Source organism: Ceratotherium simum, chromosome 24, assembly GCF_057802395.1.
Source record: "Ceratotherium simum simum isolate JZ-2026a chromosome 24, ASM5780239v1, whole genome shotgun sequence".
Lineage (NCBI taxonomy): Eukaryota > Metazoa > Chordata > Mammalia > Perissodactyla > Rhinocerotidae > Ceratotherium > Ceratotherium simum.
Genome location: NC_141923.1, coordinates 38,023,436 through 38,039,824, shown reverse-complemented (window position 1 = coordinate 38,039,824; position 16,389 = coordinate 38,023,436).

Genomic DNA, 16,389 nt, shown 5'->3' with positions numbered 1-16,389 from the left:
CTTGTGCTGGGTTATGTAGGGAAAACAGATCGTCAAGACAGAGACTGTATCTTCCAGGTCTGGGTAGTAGAGAAGACAGGTAAGTACATACCTGCTCACAATACAGTACTGACCTGTGAGAGGCCGTGAAAGAGGCAAACACTGAGTGCTCTGAGAGGACAGAGCAGGAGAGCCGTCACTTCTGGGAGTCCAGGAGTGTTCTGACTTGAACGTGGCTTTGCAGGGATGGGTGGCACTGAAGGGGGACTTCCAGTCAGAGGGAGAACACATGCAAAGGCACAGAGATGAAAAAGTGTGCCCGGTGACTGAGGAATGACGAGAGCAAGTACATGCACGTGAGGGGGCGCAGTAAAGAGCAGGCTGGGAAGGTCAGCTGAGCCCTGGAGGTCCCGCCAGAGGTGCGCTGGCTGTTATCTGGAGGCAGTGAAGATCAGGAATTGCTGATGAAACCAGTTCACCAGGTGGAGTACCATACTGAGCTGCTGATTATAGAGTATTGTCACTTAAGAAGTCCTGCAGGAGTGTAGCCAATTAAAACAACTGGACTGAATTTACTTTTCTGTGGCCACAGGTTTATCCTCAACCTTCAAAATCCTCCTTTCAGTGTTTAGCTAAAAATTCATTCGTTTCAGAAAAAGCTAGATACCTTTCCAAGATTTAATATCAAGAGCAGAGGAACACCAACTCCAGCCTATTGATAATGTGGGGCAGCTTCTGTGACACATGCCCTGTCTTTACTCTCTCATCCTTTAGTATCCAGGTCAATTCCTGTTACAATTGCCAAGGTTTTATCAAAATCCTGGACTAGGAGGTAACCCTTGTTGGTCTTTTTATTTATGTAGATAATTTGGATATAATGCACTCTGTTGTAACAAATTTTTACTTAGAATATGTTGAGATGGTTTTGTTTTGGTTTTTTGTTTTTGTGTTTTGGTATTTTAAAAAATAAAGCTCGGGAATTACTAGAGCACTGGGCTTTTCTCTTCCTCCTTTCTGAATGGTGAGGCTTTGGTGTACTTCATTTATTACTTCATTCATTTGTTTATTCATTTTTTCATCCTACAATTGCTATATCCCCACTCTGTGCTGGGCATCATGTTTGGTGCTGGGAATTCAGTGTGGAAAAAATAGAGCCTGCTCTGATTTGTAACTGACAGTCCTGGGGGAAGACAGATGGGAAACAAATACTCAAGGAATGAACTAATTGCAATGGCAACGAGTGCTGCAGAAGAGAAGAAGAGAATGCTAGGAGAGGCTGTAACCAGAGATTTGCTGGGTGTGGGGGATTCTCAGGAGAAATGGAAGTCATTCCTGAGGAAGTGACATTTAATCTGAGACTTGAAGACATATAGATGTTAGAGAGATGGGAAGGAAGGAGGGTAATATTCCTGACTGTATCAGCTATCTATTGCCATGTAACAAATTATCCCCGAACATGGTGGCTTAAAACAGTAACATTTATTATCTCGCAGTTTCTGTGGGTCAGGCATCTGGGTGCAGCTTAGCTGAATTTTCTGACTCACAGGCTCTCAAAATGTTCAATCAAAGTGTCAACCAGGGCTGAAGTCATCTAAAGGCTCAATTGGGAGTTGATTTGCTTTCAATATGACTCAAGTGGTTGTTGGCAGGATTGTTTCTTGCAGGCTGTTGGACTGAGGCCTCAGCTCCTCATAAGCTGTTGGCCCAAGGCCTCCCTCAGTTCTTTGCCACGTGAGCCTCGCCGTAAGCAGCTTCATCAGAGGGAACAAGTAAGAGGGGAAGAGAGAGTGCAAGCAAGGCAGAAGTTATAGTCACTTACAACCCTAGTATTGGAACTGATTTTCCATCACTTTTGCTCTATTCTATTCATTAGAAGCAAGTCACAGGGTCCAGCCCACTCTCAAGGGAAGGGGACCACACAAGGCCATGAATACCAGCAGGTGAGGATCATTGCGGGGCATCTTAAAAGTCAGCCTGCCACTCTGGCAGAAGAAACACGAAAGTCTTGAGGCTGGAAGCAAAGCTCTTCAAGTTGCCGAGATAAGGCTTTTGTGGGTGTAGAGAGGAAGGGTAGAAGGATGAGATATGTAGCTGGAGAATAGACAAGAGCCCTATTATGGAAGGTTCTATAAGTGTATTAAGGATACACTAAAGATCAATGTGGGTTGTTGCAATGTGACTGTGTAGTTTGTGCCTTGCACAAAGGCACCAGCCAAGCAGGTGGATGGGGGCTGAAATCCAAATGCATATCTTTACCTGCTTCTGGGTCTTTCCAGAGGGAATCTCTTTTTGTAATTCACAAGGCAGCAGCCTTGAATGGGTACTCTGATGGTTTTTAAGCAAGGGCATTGTTAAAGCTTACCAAGAGGGGTTTTTTATACAAAATATTCAGCAATTAAGAGAATGAAAAGACAAGCTACAAGCTGGGAGAAAATATTTGCAAAACACATATCTGATAGAGGATTTGTATACAAAATATGAAAAGAACTCTTAAAACTCAACATGAAGGAAAAAAAACAATCCCATGAACAAATAGACAAAAGATATGAACAGAGAAATGTTACCAAAGAAGCTATACACATGAGGAGCATATGAAGAGATGCTCAATATCGTTTGTCATTAGGGAATGCAAGTTGCAAAAAGCAATGAGATACCACTGTACACTTATTAGAATGGCTAAAATCCAAAAAACCTGACAATACCAAATGCTGGTGAGGATGCAGAGCAACAGGACTCTTATTCATTGCTGGTGGAAATCAAAATAGTACAGCCACCTTAGAAGACAATTTGGAGGTTTCTTACTTTAAGTTTCTTACAACTCAGATAGCTAAAACAATCTTGGAAAAGAAGAACAAAGTTGGAGGACTAACAGGTTCTGATTTCAAAACTTACTACAAAGCTACAGAAATCAAGCCTATGTGGTACTGGTATAAGAATAGACATTTAGACCAATAATATAGTATCAAGAGTCCAGAAATAAACCCATACGTTTATAGTCAATTGATTTTCAACAAGGGTGCCAGGACAACTCAGTGGGGAAAGAATAGTCTTTTCAACAAATGGTGCTGGGACAACTGGATATTCCCATGCAAAAAAACGAAGTTGGATCCCTACCTTACACCATATACAAAATTTAGCTCAAAATGGATCACGGATCTAAATGTAAGAGCTAAAACTAGAAAACTCTTAGCAGAAAACACAGGAGTAAATCTTCATGATCTTGGGTTAGGCAATAGTTTCTTAAACATGAATGACACCAAAATACAAGCAACCAAAGTAAAAATTGATAAATTGCACTTCATGAAAATTATCTTTTGTGTTTCAAAGGACACTATCAAGAAAATGAGGGTGATGGTTCTATAACTCTGTGACTATTCTAAAAACAATTGAATTGTACACTTGAATGGTGAATTGTATGGCATGTGAATTATATCTCAATGAAGCTGTTATAAAGAAAAAAAGCGAAAACAGAATAGGAGAAAATATTTGCAAATCATGTACATGATAAGGATCTAGTATTCAGAATATATAATGAACTCTTACAACTCCACAGTAAAAAATAAATGATTCAATTTTAAAATGGGTGAAGGATTTGAATACAAAGAATATATACAAATGGCCAATAAGCACATGAAAAAGTGTTCAACATCATTAGTCATTGGGGAAATGCAAATCAAAACCACAAGGAAATACCATTTCACACCCACTAGGATGGCTATGAGCAAAGACAGACAAGACCAAGTGTTGATGAGGATGTGGAGATATCAGAACCTTCAGAACATTGCTGGTAGGAATGTAAAATGATGCAACCACTTTGGAAAACTGTCAAAAAGTTAAGCATAGAGTTACCATATGATCTAGCAATTTCACTCCTAGCTATTTACCCAAGAGAATTGAAAACATATGTTTACACAAAAACTTGTACACAAATGGTCATAGAAGCATTATTCCTAATAGCCAAAAAGTGGAACAACCCAAATGTCCAACAATTGATGAATGGATAAACAAAATGTGGTATATCCATGCAATGGAATATTATGCAGCCATAAAAACGAATGAAGTACTAATCATGCTACAATGTGAATGAAGCTTGAAAACATCATGCTAAATGAAAGAAGCCAGACACGAAAGGCCACATATTCTATGATTCCAATGATATGAAATGTCCAGAAAAGGGAAATCCATAAAGACAAGGTAGATTAGTAGTTGCCAGAGGCTGAGGGGAGGAGGGGATGGGGAGTGACTGCTAAGAGGGACAGAGTTTCTTCTTGGGGTGATGAAAATGTCCTGGGATTAGATAGTGCTAGTGGCTACACAACTTTGCGAATAGACTGTCACTAAATCGTACACTTTAAAAGAGTAAATTTTATGGTAAGTGAATTATATCTCAATTAAAAACAAACAAGGAAAGTCTGAGAAACCACCACGTGATGAGTAAACATAATATAGTTTCCTGGATGGGATCCTGAAGCAGAAAAAGGACACTAGGAAGAAATTAAGGAAATCCCAATAAAGAATGGATTGTAACAAATAATAATGTATCCATATTGGTTCCTTAATTGTGGCAAATGTACCATACTAATATAAGATGTTAATAATATGGGAAATTGGGCGTGAGGTATACAGGAATTCTCTATACTATCTTTGCAATTTTTCTTTAAATTTAAAACTGTTCTAAAATAAAAATTTGATTAAAAAAATGATCAGCAATTACTCACGTAGCACCTGATCATGTGGACATAGAGATGGACAACGTGCAGTCCTTTATTCACGTTGCTCTCTGGGCAGAAGGAGAAGAGAAGACAAGTACATGCTCAAAAAAGAGGCTGAAAGTCAGAAGTCAAGAAAAATCATAGCGCTCACAGGAGAGAACCTACCGGGTCAGGGGGTTGAGAAATGGGCATAGAGATAGCTCCTGAAGATGTAAGGGGTCTGGATAGGCAGAGATGGGGTGGAGGGTATCAGGGAATGCTTCTTGGGGTCCTCACAGCGTTCAGACCTGAAAACCGGGTGGTGATGAGGCCTCGTGCAGTTGAGCTGGACTCGGGGTTGGTCAGGGAGTAGCGAGGACTTCTCCTTTAGATGGGAAAGATGGGGTCTTATTGCTTGACCTTTTCTCGCTGGCTATGGATGTCTTTTTCTATTTGGTCTTTGTTTTAAGGCTGCCTCCTCCAGCATCTTATAACATTTGAACCATCACCCTCTTCTAGGATTCAGCCTGCCCAACTATGTCAGCGTGTCCTATACACGCTGTTTTGAGCTTCGGTTCCATCAGCGAGACAAATCATCTGATTTTGACTTGACATTTGACATTCTGATCTCTCAGCTAATTGTTTTTTGTTGTTGAGGGAGATTCACCCTGAGCTAACATCTGTGCCACTCTTCCTCTATTTTGTATGTGGGACGCCTCTACAGCATGGCTGATGAGTGGAGTATGTCTGTGCCCGAGATCCAAACCCAGGCCAGCGAAGCGGAGTGCATGGAAGTTTAACCGCTCTGCCACCGGGCCAACCCCTCTCAGCTAATTTTTATACCAAAAAAGAAAATAAATTTGACTCCCCCAGGCCCATTACCATTCAGCCCCCCTCTCTCTGAACATGTTGGCAGAAAGCAAGCAGTTTCAGGGGACTGAGAGCACAGAGTGAACTGTCCTCTGGTTGAATTTGCAGAAGGTCTCCAGAGCAGTCTGTGTCTGGCAGCGGGTTTGTAAGGTTGTTCTCTGTCTCTGAGTTTGGGCGCATGCTGGTGGCTTTCTCTCTGGGGGGTGAGGGGGATGCCTGAAGCAGTCTAGGTGAGCCATGCCAAGGGGCTTGGTGTGAAGGCCACTTCCTCTGCACCTTGGCCTCCCTCCCCCTCCTGTACAGAATGATTGGTTCTCATTTCCTTCACTGCTCCTACCTCTAATCCAGAGGCCTAAGCAGAGCAAAAGGAGAATGCCTCAGCTCTCCCCCTGAGAAGTCAGGCCACACTGAAGCCTGGCACGAGAGTGGCCACCCAAACCTAGGACCTTTGCGGAAGTCACCTCTTCTGCCCTCAGTGGCCAGTGTCAGAACATTGGAGCTATATAGAATTGAAGTCCTGAGTCTACTCGTGGTTGCCCCTTATCAACCTGGACTTCTCTTAGAAATAATTTTTAGTGACATCACCCCCCTCATTTACAGAACTAATCCTTGTTCAGTGTAAAAAACCTTAAGAAAACACGAAGAAATACAAAAACCTTAGAAAAGCACAAAGAAAAATAAATGCTCATAATCTCATCCCCCAGGATAACTCATTGTTTATGTTTGTGAATCTCCTTTCAGCATTTGTGTACATATATGTACAAATAAAAATGGGTCATGCCATGCACCCTTGTCTGCAACCTCCCTCCTTCACGTGGTAATGCATCATGAACATTCTCCCAGTTAGCCAATACCCACCTAAAACATGATTTGAATGGCCCTGTGGTGTTCTATGGTATGAATATGTCACAATGTCCTTGCTCAATCCCCTACTTTCTTTCACACACACACTGTCACTCAAACTGCTGGTCATTTCCTTAGGATAAAGCCCAGTAGGTGAGGTAGCAGCGTCAGAGAGCACACTCACTCTCAAGACCTTATCATTGCCCAATTTCCTCCCAGAAGGCTAGCCCCAAAGCACACTCCCACCATCTGTGTATAAGAATGCTCACCTCCTCTCGGGGCATTATCATTTCTTCGAATCTTTCTCAATTCTATGGTAGTGGAAAATGGAATTGTATGTTTGTTCTAATTTATACTTCCAGTTAGCAGTAAGGATGACTACCTCTTCACATTGGTCATTTGTGTTCTCCTTTTGTGAATAGTTACTTTTTCATATCCTGTCTTATTTTTCTATTAGTGGACTCTATCTTTCTTTTATTGCTTTGTCAGCCTTTGAAGAAATTGCAAAGATTCCTATGAGGAAAACAGGTTACAGAAAAGCTGAATAAAGTAAGATCCCATGTGTGTAAAAAACACATGTACCTATATATGTAGAATGTCTGGAAGGAAATAATTAAGTTATTAACAATGATTCTCTCTGAGAAGCAGGATTATGAATGATTTTTCTTTAAATATTTTTTGTTTACATGTATTTCCTATTTTTGGTACAATATATATATATTTTTAAAATGTCCCTGATTTCTTGCATAGTGGTGACACCTATCACCCACTCCCATCCGGCAGTACATAGGGACCTCACTGCCTGTGAGCAACAGATATGAATAAGTAATTAGCCACAAAAGGAGAAACACAAGTGGCCAATGTGAAGAAATATTCATTCTCACTACTAGTTGGAAGTATAAATTAGAACATATGATTCCATTTTCACCTATAGAATTAGCAAAGATTCCAAGAAATGGTAATGTCTAATGTCGGCAAGTGGCTGGAAAGTAGGCATTCTTATACACTGACAGGGAAGCGTACTCTGGTGTGAGCCTTCTGGAAGGCAACTGGGCAGTAACTTATCACCTTTTGAACATATCTGTGTATTCATTTAGGGCTGCTTCAAATATCTGGCTCCTTCATGTTGCTCTTTAGTGGTGTTGTCCATTATTGATTTAAGACTTATTGAGGGGTGGAGCTCTGTCATTCCATCCAGCCCTGGGACCCCATAGACATTTTTTTTTTTTTAAAGATTTTATTTATTTTATTTTTCCCCCCAAAGCCCCAGTGGATAGTTGTATGTCGTAGCTGCACATCCTTCTAGTTGCTGTATGTGGGACTCGGCCTCAGGATGAACGGAGAAGTGGTGCCTCGATGCGCACCCGGGATCCGAACCCGGGCCACCAGCATCGCAGCGCGCGCACTTAACCACCAAGCCACAGGGCCGGCCCCCCCATAGACATTTGAGAAGTGCTTTTGAGGATGATTATGATAGTGACAAAATAGTTTATCATCTTGAATTTATAAGCGGTCGTCAGTCATTTATTGATAGCCTATTCGGTGCTCAGTGCCTTGCTAGGTCTGTGAGGGACTCCAGAAGTACGAGGTGGCGTTCCTGCCCTCAGAGCTGACCTACAGAGTCAGGACAAAGCTCAGCAACAGACTGGAATAGCATGCACGGAAGACTGTATTGTGAAGTGGAAGCTAAGGGCTCACCTATCAGCCAGCTCAGAACCACCCATGCAGAGGACTCCACATAGGAGGAGCTCACATCTCACTTCCACTGGTCACTCCGTGCTCCTCCTGCACCAGTGCTCTGACGGACACTCTTACCAAGCAGCACAGCTGGTGCATCTGAGTTTGCCTCTTTTCCCTGGCAGCCAGTGATTTTCCTTTCAAAGTAACCTCAGGGCAACTCAAATTGTTGATGAGGGAAGATTTTCTCTGTGTAGCAATATTCCAGGTAATAAATGTAGAAGGAATGATAGGGTTAGAATATTACCATCTTGCAAAATCTTAATGGAATAATGGGTCTAGGCAATGATCATTGGTGGCAGCTAACATCACGAGAGACATCTGGTCATCATGTGCCCCCTGATGGGAATAGACAACACCACCTATGACTTGTTCCTGCCCAAAAATAAAACCCAAATCAGATTGAGCCTCTAAATCTAACATTCAATTTATAGGAAATTCAGGGGAGGAGAAACATGTCAAATAATACTACATGGATTCTATCAGAAAAATTCAAAATGGGGGGAACTCTACAGAAAAAATTTCTCTATTCTTCAACAAGCAACAAGGGGGAGAAAAGGAGGGAAGGGGAACCTTCAGGTTAAAAAAGAGACTTAAAATTCTATCTGTCAAATGCAATGCGTGGATCTTGCTTGGATCCTGATTTGAACAAACCAATTATTTTAAGATATATATAGATATATGATATAATCAGGGAAATTTACTATTAAGGGGATATTTGATATTAAGGAATTATTCATAAATTTTTTAGGCATAGGGCCAGCCCCGTGGCTTGGTGGTTGAGTGCACGTGCTCTGCTGCCGGTGGCCCGGGGTCTGGTCCTGGGCGCGCCCCGACGCACCGCTTCTCCAGCCATGCTGAGGCCACGTCCCACATGTAGCAACTAGAAGGATGTGCAACTATGACGTACAACTATCTACTGGGGCTTTGGGGGAAAAATAAATAAATAAAATTCTAAAAAAAAAATTTGTTAGGCATAATAATGTTATTATGGTTTTGTAGCCCCCCCCCCTTTTTTTTAGAGGCACAAACTTAAATATTTACAGAAGGAAAAAAAAAAGGGCAGGCAATGGAAAGGAAGATGAGAAAAAATGAGTAGGTATCAACTCTCCATGTCCTCCCGGATGCAGTTGCAGGTTGTCTGGCAAGTATTACACCCTCTTCCCAGTCCTTTTCCTTTGCGAAAAGCAGACCAAAGCATGAATGAGAATGTTAAACAAACAAAACATACCCTCAAGAAAAAGAAAACAGTAACAAATTTCAGTAATCCCCTGCGAGCTCAGACAACTGGAATCTCCCTCAGGCTGTGCGAGCAGCAGCTGCCAGGCCTCAACGGATCCAGTAGCAGATTCACAGCACAATTCCCACTTCAGGGGAGTGTGTGCTTTTGTGCAGCTTCCCTGAGCCCACTGACTACAGATAAATGTGCTGGTTCCTCCCAAACACTGTTGCTTACCGTGGGAATAACGATCTCCTCCCCCACACGCATCCCTTGTCATAGGCTGGTAATCACACACTGATGCAGACCTAAAAGGCACAAATGGAGCATTGGCTTGAGGACTTGAGTCTTGTGTCGTTGCACACAAGGAATAAAGTGAGGAGGAGCCCTAAATGTCATCACAGGACTCACACTGTGACATGTACCCATTGAAGAACAATTGGGTGGATCTTAGAACTAGAAAATTTTTCCATCAGTTCTCATAGCAAACCAGGAAGAATGGTGGTTATAGTTGCTGGCCTTTCAAATCAGGACCCTGAGTTACAGAGCTGTTGTCCCCAGTCTAGAATTGTAAGTTTGTCTTAGTAAATCATTGGTTTAATGATTCACAAACAAATATTTATTATGTACCCACTGTGCTAGGCCTTGAGAATACTCCCCCGACAAGTCAGACATGGTCTGCGCCGTTCCACGTGGCTGAAGTCCCTCCTGGTAAAGGGTGGAATGGACGGTGGAATGCAAGGGAGTTAGCAGGGACCAGATGGTTTGTGCTTTGTAGGTTGTGGCAAGATGCTGGGATTTTAGCTAACTGGGATGGGAATAGAATAGAGGGTTTTAGTCAAAGGAGTGACATGATCCAATTTATTTATTTTTATTTTTTAAAACTTATTTATTTATTTGTTTGGTGAGGAAGATTGGCCTTGAGCTAACATCTGTGCCCATCTTCCTCCATTTTGTGTGTGGGATGCCACCACAGCATGGCTTGATGGGTGGCGTGTTTGTGCCCGGGATTCAAACCTGCAAACCTTGGGCTGCCAAAGTGGAGTGTAAGAACTTACCCACTACACCACTGGGTGGGCCCCCTGATCCAATATATGTCTGAAAGGATTACACTGGCTACTGTGTAGAAAATGGGCTGGGGGTAGAAGTGGCGGGACGGAGAATGGAGGCTGGGAGATCAGTTAGAGGCTATAGAGGTGGCCAGGAGAGGAAAGATGGTGACTTGGACTAGGAATGGATTCTGGATAAGGTAAAGTTGACAGGATTTGCTGACGGACTGGCTGTTGGGGATGAGAAAAGAGAAAGCAAGGATAACTCGCAACTTTTTGGCCTAAGCAACTGGGTGTTCAGGGTTACCATAGGGGAGAGTGGATGAGGAACAGGTTGAGGGAGAAAATCTTGAGTTCTGTTTTGGTTTGTTAAGGTTGACATGCCAATTAGTCATCCAAGTAGGATGCCTTTGGATATAGAGATCTGGAGTTCTAGGGAAAGATCAGAGCTGGAAACACAGATGTAGAGGTAACTGGCTATGGGACAAGATGAGATTACCTAAGGAGAGAGTAAAGATAGGGAAGACACAGGACCAGCTGTAGGACACTTTAGGTGTTAGAGGACGAGCAAGGAAATGCAGCAAATCCTTTACATGCTCCAACAACTCAACTTCAGAGTGTGCCACCAGCCAGCGAGGTAAGAGGAAAACCGAGAGAGTGAGAAGTCATGGAAGACAAGAGAAAAAAGTGTGACATAAGTAGGGAGTGGGCAGCTGGGTAGAAATGCTGCAGGGAGAACTAGTAAGATGACAGCAGAGGTGACCACTGGATTTGGGAGCACGGAGGTCAACTCTGCAGACTTGGAGGTGTGGAGCCCCTTTGAAATGGGCTGAGTAGAGAAAGTCAGAGAGCAAGTGGATACTGAGACGATGGACAATGCCAAATTTGCCGTGAAGGGGAGAAAGAAGTGGTGCACAGGCTAGGGGGTGATGTAGGGTGAAGGAGGTGGAGTTTTATTTTTAAGTTGTTTTGAGTTCTAGCTTTTTAGAGATAGGCGATACTAGAACACATTTGTGGGCTGATACAGATGATCTCGTAGGGTGGGTAGAACTGACCAATTCAGGACAGAGAGGGGATACTTGTAGGAGCTGAGACCTTGAGAGCTGGGACCAGAAGAACAGGTTGGGGATTGCCCTTGATGGGGAGGAGCATCTGCAGTCACTTTCTCCAGGTTTTTCTCAGTCTCTTAGATGCCCAGAGGCCCCCTCTGTGCACATCGCGTGAGCAAGGCCCAGTCTCTGAATTTTTATTGGAAGAATTCCAGATAGCAAAAATTCTTAACCAGAGAAGTGCAATCCTAAAGGCGGACCTTCAGACACCGCATAGGAAAGACAGAGGTGGGCTGTGAAGTGTTTTTTGGTTTCCCTGAAGCCACAGTTTTTGGCTGATCATCTACTCCACTTGTGTATAAGACCAGCCATGAAAATTGTATCATTTTTTCTGGTGGGATCCCTTAACCAAGTTGGGGATCATCACGCATTCAAATTAATAGCACCTGGGCTGTGAGCCTGCTTAGACTCTATAGATCTTATTTTGTGCTCGGTGGGTTGTATTTTAAGACTGAATTCATTTCTCTTTTAGGGTTGACCGCCAGGGGAAAGATTTCTCTCCTAAAAATTTACTGAGCTTACTTTCATCAGAGAACAAAAACCTATAACCTATCTTTTTCTTTTGCTGCAAGGAAGCACAGAAATAAATTTAATGCTTAATTGTAAGAGCTTAGAGTTTTGGTCTCTCATATTTCTATTTTTACAACTTTGTGTTGCTTACATCTTTTCTTGTTTTTTTTTTAATTAAACTTTTTATTTTGAGATAATGGCAGATTCACAGGCAGTTGTGAGAAATAATACAGAGGGAGGTATCCTGCGGACCCTTTCCCCAGTTTCTCCCCATGGTAACATCTTGGAAAATTATAGTACAATTTCACAACCAGCATATTGATATTGGTCTAGTCAAGATACAGAACATTCCAGCACCACAAGAATCCCTCGTGTTGCCCTTTTATAGCCACACACTTCTGTCCTTAACCCCTGGCAACCACTAATCTGTCCTCCATTTCTGTAATTTTGTCATTTCAAGAATGTTATATACATGGAATCATACAGTATGTAACTTTTTAGCATTGGCTTTTTTCACTCAGCATAATTTTCTGGAAATTCATCCAGGTTGTTGCATGTATCAACAGTTTGTTCCTTTTTATTACTGAGTAGTATTCCATGACGTTGATGTACCATACTTTGTTTAATTCATCCTTTGAAGGACATATGGGTTGTTTCCAGTTTGTGGCTATTATAAGTAAAGCTGCTACAAACATTCATGTACAGGTTTTTGGGTGAACATAAGTTCATTTCTCTGAGCTTATACCCTTTATAGTGAATTATCTTAGGGCTTTTTCTATGACTGGATCATATATATAATCATAAATAAACAAAGACCATCTATTTTCTTTGTATCGTGATTGTTAGTAGCGTTCTATTATCCTTCATTTTTACAGTTTCCCAGGCTCTAACTCCTCTTGTGGCTTGGGAAAAAGCACACGAAACTTAGAAGAGTTACCTAGTTTGTTTGGGGTCCAGTGGAGCCTGAATTCTGATATATATTCTCAACTCTTGGCTTTTATGTGGTTATTATGAAACCACTGCAATTCTTAAGATATAGTTTGTTTTTGCTTCTTCTCTCCAGAATCCTGGTCTATGTGAACCACATTTGATTTCAAGTTGCTTCCTTGGGAAAGCCTCAGAGACGTGGTCGGGCATTCTTTCATGTGTGTAGGCAATTAAAACGAGAGTCCTAATAGAGGTGGAAGCACAGTTGATCCCTAGACCCACTTCATCTGGATGTAACACTTGAAATTAAGATAATCACTTCATGACCCCATGGTTTTATACAAATCTCTGCTAAAAAGAATGCTCAATTCAGAGAAAGAGGATGAATCAACCATGAAAGCCAAGCCATATGTTTCTGTTGAAGCCACATCTGACAAACCACCAATGGAGGAATGGAGGATAAGAAAGCACGTGCACCTGTTTATTTTCAAGGTTCTTAAGGGATACATACAGCTAAATACAGCTCTCACTCTTTCCGCTGTATCAGTATATTATCTAGCAATTAAATTCTATTTGCTCATTAACTTCATTCAGCATTCTGCTCATTTGGTGCCAGGGACTAGGGTGGGGACCAGAAACTGAGAGATTAATAAGATGCTATTCCTATGCTTGAGGGGCTCACAGTCCAGTGGGAGAGGTAACTAAATGTCTAAATAGTCCGGAGATGATGCACTAAGTGCTATTCCAAAGTCTGCAAGTGGCAGTGGTGCCAGCAACAGCCTCCAGTGACCAGGGGTGGTGGCAGCTCACTGGAGTGGTTCAGTGGTGTGAACTTACCTGTGGTTACCGCTAGTTGTCCACTCTCCCTTTGTTCTTGTTTCCCAAGGCTTGCTGGCGATTCTACCCAATATGCTCCCAGTAAATTCTCTTTCTGCTTAAATCAGCCAGTGTTGATTGACAGGCCACTAGTTTCAGGTTCTTAGGAAACCTTCCAGAATTGTTTTATGCATGTACATGCAGGACTAGCCTCACCTAGTCGTGAAAATGTGGAAATACTTCCATATCAGTCAATAAATAGGCAGTGCACCTAGCCCCCTGGCCCCTCCCTTTGGACCCTCTTCCCTACGATCCACCATCTCAAGGGGTTACACCAGGCTCAGGTGCTCTGGTACTACAGGTGCCATTCTTTCTGATTGACAGGGGCCTCCAGTGATGCATCTAAATGTATACAGCATACATATATAAGTGGATGTATGTAAGTATATATAAGTATCTATATGTTCATGACACGCTCATCTCAAATAAGAACTTTCCACACATTTTGTATGGCTGATGTGAGATCTTTCCATATAGGCACGTATAGATTTACTTCCTTTTTCAATGGCTGCTTGAGGTTCCGTTACATGGATTTAACCACAAATGATTTAACCATTTGGGGGGGTTTTAAAAAATACAGATGCCCTGCCCCCACGTCTCAACACCACCTACACGATGGAGATTCAGGAAGCCTAGGGACCATATGAATTTTCCAAACTCCCAGGTTGTTCTGATCATCAGCCAGGTCTGGGATTTATTGGCATAAGCAAAGAATCAGTTTTCCCTACAAATAGAAAACAAACAAAAAGCCATGAAACTTCCTTTTTATAAAAAGCCCTGTCTTTTCCTTTCTAGGACACAAGATATAAAATAAATAATATAAAAACTTGTGTTTAAAGACTTCCAAGCTGGCTTGCTACCAGATTGTAATTTTTCTCTGCTTAGCAATAACAAAAAGAATGCTAGTCTAGAAGCAAGATGAGGGGCAGAGCTGTCTCAGTAAGTTCCAGATATCCAGGCCAAGCTTTGGCTTCCAAAGAACATTGCTGTCCCTCCTGTATTTAGAATAAATTCCACTTTGGTTGTCCACCAGGAACTGAGCAGGGGCCAAACAGCAGTATTTCTTCAGATTTGGAAGTGAATCTTGATTGTTTCTTTATAAGTCGGCCTAAAGCTCAGATAACCAACCACAGTTCTTGGAAAGGATTACAATGTGAACTCAGTTCACCACTCCCAGGATCTCTGGAAGCCAGAAAAGTAGATTTATAGGAAAAGCGGTTTGTATAAATACTTTCTTCAGTGACCCACATGATACAGTCAAGAATAAGCATCCTGTCCTTGGTGGATGATACCAAATTAGGTGGAGTTGCTAACAACCAAACAATGAGAACTGAACTCAATACAACCCTTTTAGATTGGCCTTGACAAATTTTTAAAGAATGATCCATACCACAAATACAAGATGAGAAATGGCTCACAAGAGCTATAGTGAAAAAAAAAGGTTAGGAGTTTTCAAAGTTAGCAACTGTGTCACAAGTACAAAATTAGTCAGCAATAGAGCAACTATTGGGAAAACAAAAGAACATGGTGCTGGAACGTTACTGAGGCAAAGAAAGATAAGCAGGACTCCTGAATATTCTTCCCACCTATGGGCTTGGTCAGGCCTTAACTGGAGGACGCTCCATCATTTGGAGCGTCCTTCATCATTTGGGACGTCTATACAAAAAATTGTGTGCCCTGAAAAATGTGAGTGACTTAGGAGATGGCGGGGAATTTCTGGGAGAAATTTTAGGCTAATTGAAATTATTTAAACTGCAGAAAGAAAATTCAGAAACAACTTTAAAACTGTCTTCAAATATTCGTGGTGTGATTATAAACAGGGTGTTGAATATCTTTTTCTCTCTTCCAAACAAGACACAACTGGAAATCAAGAGGTAAATATGTAATCATTTGGATTAAGCTAGATCTAAAGATGAGTTTGCTAGAGGCAGATTAGCGCGCTGGGTAACTTAGCGTATAGGACTTGAGGTGTACAGAGCGTGACTCTGGAGCCAGACTGCCTGGGTTCAGATCCCAGCTCTGCCACTTACTCTGTGAGGCCTTGGTTACTTGGTTAGTTGCCCTCAGGCTGCCTCAGTTTGCCATATAAGAAGTGGGGAGGTCAATAGTGTCTGCCTCATAAGGTTGTGGGGAGGATGGTATGAGATGATGTATGCAAAGCCCTGAGAAGTGTGTGACTATTAGCTGATCATTAAGGATGGTAAAATTTTAAGAATGGGCTCCTGCAGGGGATCCTCGAGTCTATTCCAGACATCTGAAAGACTGTCTCAAACTTATGGTTAAATTTGTAGTTCTAATTCAAGTCAACTTGGAACAACACATGGTGTCTACATTAAACATCTCACACAATATTTTAGTCATAATTTCAAAATTGTCTCATTCTATCACATTTATGTCACAAAATTATAAATCTTGTGTATCTCGCTGTGGCTGCCTTGCACACAACATACATATTCAATCACATGGATTATGAGCCTGGACGTGGCTCGTGAAAATATTTGCTCTTTGCCCTTTTGATATTGCAGAGAAATTATCAAATAATCTTCATAACATGCCATGGAACATATTCATGCCTGAAT